We start from the raw sequence: 4,490 nt of genomic DNA, 5'->3' as shown, positions 1-4,490 counted from the left end.
CTACGGGTGCATTGACCCAGAACCTGAGTTCCTCCTGCCCCTTGAATGGTTCAATGTGAACTGTCTCTATAGGCTTGAGGTGACAGAAAACACATCCTGCTGCTTTCTAGGGTAAGTTGACTGCAACTCAAAGCATCTTCATCGTTGTCTCTAAAGTTGAATCTTCACACATTTCCCTTTTCCTGTTGCTTTAAAATATTAAATTCCCAATGCAAATAAATTAGGAGCTTGAGAGACGGAGCAATTGTGCAATGGTATGGTGTTTGCCTTGCACATGGCTGACCCAGGATGAGCCTGGGTCAATCCCCCCTGGCATCACATATGGTCCCTCAAGCCAAGAGCTATTTCTGAGTGGTAACCCCTGAGCGTCACCGGGTGTGGCCTAAAAAACCAATAAATAAATAAATAAATAAATAAATAAATAAAATAAAATTAGGAGCTTGAGAGCTTTTATGGATAAAGAATTGAGAGACATGAAAAGGGTTACTACTTCCTATAAATTTTGCATTGTAGACAGTTTCAGTCTATTTGGCAGCCACATCAGAACAGATTTGGCTTATAACAGCATATGTTTATTTCTCACAATTCTGAAGTCTGAAAAGACCCACAATCAAGATTCTGGCAGCTCTGATGTGTGGTAAGGGTCCAATTTCCTGGTTCACAGACAAACATTTTTCTGCTGTCTTCACACGGAAAAAGAGAATAGGGGAATGAATATTCTGGGGTCTTTTTTTATAAGGACACAAATCCTGTTTGGGAAACCTCCACTTTATTTTTTTTTTTGCCTCTAGTAAAATCATTTATACATATGTGTGTATATATATACATATATATGTATGTATAATACATGTCTCTGTATATATACACCCAGTGATGTTCAGGACCTAGTCTTTGTTTTTTTTTTTTTTTTTTTTACACCACCCATCACCAGTGCAACATTCCCATCACCAATGTCCCAAGTCTCCCTCCTCCCCACCCCGACCCCCGCCTGTACTCTAAACAGGTTCTCAATTTCCCTCATACATTCTCATTATTAGGACAGTTCAAAATGTAGTTATTTATCCAACTAAACTCATCACTCTTTGTGATGAGCTTCCTGAGGTGAGCTGGAACTTCCAGCTCTTTCCTCTTTTGTGTCTGAAAGTTATTATTGCAAGAATGTCTTTCATTTTTCTTAAAACCCATAAATGTGTGAGACCATTCTGCGTTTTTCTCTCTCTCTCTGACTTATTTCACTCAGCATAATAGATTCCGTGTACATCCATGTATAGGAAAATTTCATGACTTCATCTCTCCTGACAGCTGCATAATATTCCATTGTGTATATGTACCACAGTTTCTTTAGCCATTCGTCTGTTGAAGGGCATCTTGGTTGTTTCCAGAGTCTTGCTATGGTAAATAGTGCTGCAATGAATATAGGTGTAAGGAAGGGGTTTTTGTATTGTATTTTTGTGTTCCTAGGGTATATTCCTAGGAGTGGTATAGCTGGATCGTATGGGAGCTCGATTTCCAGTTTTTGGAGGAATCTCCATATCGCTTTCCATAAAGGTTGAACTAGACGGCATTCCCACCAGCAGTGGATAAGAGTTCCTTTCTCCCCACATCCCCGCCAACACTGTTTATTCTCATTCTTTGTGATGTGTGCCATTCTCTGTGGTGTGAAGTGGTATCTCATCGTTGTTTTGATTTGCATCTCCCTGATGATTAGTGATGTGGAGCACTTTTTCATGTGTCTTTTGGCCATCTGTATTTCTTCTTTGTCAAAGTGTCTGTTCATTTCTTCTCCCCCATTTTTTGATGGGATTAGATGTTTTTTTTCTTGTAAAGTTCTATAAAACTCTGCTCCAAGAAATAAGAGAGGACACGCGGAAATGGAAGCATATACCCTGCTCATGGATTGGCAGGATTAACATCATTAAAATGGCAATACTCCCCAAAGCACTGTACAGATTTAATGCGATCCCCCCTAAAGATACCCATGACATTCTTCAAAGAAGTGGACCAGGCACTTTTGAAATTTATTTGGAACAATAAACACCCTCGAATAGCTAAAGCAATCATTGGGAAAAAGAATATGGGAGGAATTACTTTCCCCAACTTTAAACTTTACTACAAAGCAATAGTTATCAAACAGCATGGTATTGGAATAAAGACAGGCCCTCAGATCAGTGGAATAAGCTTGAATACTCAGAGAATGTTCCCCAGACATACAATCATCTAATTTTTGATAAAGGAGCAAAAAATCCTAAATGGAACAAAGAAAGCCTCTTCAACAAGTGGTGTTGGCAAAACTGGGTAGCCACTTGCAAAAAATTGAACTTAGACCCCCAGCTAACATCATGTACGAAGGTAAAATCCAAATGGATTAAAGACCTCGATATCAGCCCCCAAACCATAAGATATATAGAACAATACGTAGGTAAAACACTCCAGGACATTGAGGCTAAAGGCATCTTCAAGGAAGAAACTGCACTCTCCAAGCAAGTGAAAGCAGAAATTAACAGATGGGAATATATTAAGCTGAGAAGCTTCTGCACCTCAAAGGAAATAGTGCCCAAGATACAAGAGCCACCCACTGAGTGGGAGAAACTATTCACCCAATACCCATCAGATAAGGGGCTAATCTCCAAAATATACAAGGCACTGAAACCTCCACTTTATAATTCAATTATTCCTTCAAATGTTTGACCTCCAGACACTATTACATTTGCAGGGGGATGAGGATACCAAAAATTAATAATATGGTTCTAGTTTGGGATCATTTGTTATTTTTGGTAGCAGTTCCTTTTTTGGAACAGAGAAAAAGAACTTCAGGCTGTATCTTGAATGTGGGACTAAGTTGGTGAACCTCACTTCAGACTTCTCTAGAGTTTAGAAAAAGAAGGTTCCTGCTTTTCCTTTCCCAGGACTTGCTGGTATAATAAGTATGTGTGATGATTTTCATAATCCAAATGATTGTGAGAGCTGAGAACAAGCTGTGTTTGTACAAGAGGTTAGGCAAATCCCTGCTAAGAAGTGTAATGCTGCAAACTGTCACTGTCTAACCTTCATAGGGAGAGCCTTATGGAAGAGACAACTGGAATTGCTATGTTCTTTCAGAGAATAGAGTGTGATGGATTCTCACATTCAAGGTTCTACCAAATAATGCAAATGTAGAAGCTATCTGCATGATTTGGGAGACATGGGAGGTATGCTATAAACACACTAGGTTGTTTCTGCACCATAATAAAAAGATTTAATCTGGCTATAATATCAATGCCACTGTCTGAATGATTTACAATAGCTCCTACAAAATTCTGCTGTTGAATTTGAGGAACTCACTCCACCCTCTTTTAAACCTTGGTCAAGCCCATCTCTTCAATTAAGCCTTTTCAATTCTCTTGCTTGATTGAAAGCCACTCTCCTAGAGGAGATGCAGTTTTGCTGCTACTTCCTTCTTTGCATTGTTGCATGGAGTGCCTTTGGGAAAGATCTGGCTGTGACTACAATAAAAGACAAGAGTTTCAGGACCTCTATTTAGTCAGGCTCAAGTAAACACCATGAGGTTGGAACTGGCAAATGTAGACTTGACCCTTAATAGATAATAGAATTCTGTCAATCTCAACTCCAGGACTACTGTTCATTACTTTTTATACCCTCACCATGTATGAACAAAACACCCACCATGTGTAGGGTGGACCGCTAGGGACTAGATTACTTTAAAGAAGGGCAGGGCACTCTGTCTTCAAGAAACAGGCTTGGAGGAAGCTTAGAATATGTGCACATATTATGAGATAAGGGAGCTAAATTCTAAGGATAATTTTCTGGCAAGATGAGCCCTCCTCGAGGCTCAAAGTAGACTGCCCTTTACCACAGAACTTGTGTGGCAATGTGTCCTCCATTATAAAGATGCTGGAGCAGGGAAGACTGACGAAATGAGTGATGAATAATAGAGCAGAAAGGACTAGTGATTGGAGAGATTTTGGCAGCTGCTGTGAGTGGGAAGCTTTGTGGAGAGGAAAGATTTCCAAAGAGTTTTATTTAAATAAGGCTTTTGATTTTTTTGCTGTGAATTGGGAACTGCAATTTTTACCTTTTCCTAGCACTATCCTTTAAGAAGAGCATGGCAGATTTGAGGCATAACACATGTTTAATATGACGAGGCTACGGGACTTCAAAGTGGCAATGTGGGGTGAGGTTGACCAGATAGCCTGAGAAGTTTGCCTGTGTTTTGATACTCATATTCTTCCTGTTGATTTCTGGTTGGAATGTGCCTTTAATTAAAAAAATATCTGTATCCCAATTAATTTTATTTTACTATTTAATCTTTTTTAATATGTCCTGTTAGCTAATCTTATTTATAATTGCTTTTTATTTCTGGTTTTTATTATCTTTTTTATGAAGCAATCTTACTATTTATTTTATCTTGGTCATCTTTTATAGTCCTAGTGTTTTAAGTGTGTTTCATTCGATTCATCAATTTTGTTTCCCAGGTTATTTTCACGTATTTA

Source organism: Suncus etruscus, chromosome 5, assembly GCF_024139225.1.
Source record: "Suncus etruscus isolate mSunEtr1 chromosome 5, mSunEtr1.pri.cur, whole genome shotgun sequence".
In the NCBI taxonomy this organism is placed as follows: Eukaryota; Metazoa; Chordata; class Mammalia; order Eulipotyphla; family Soricidae; genus Suncus; species Suncus etruscus.
Note: the sequence above shows the minus strand (reverse complement) of the source record.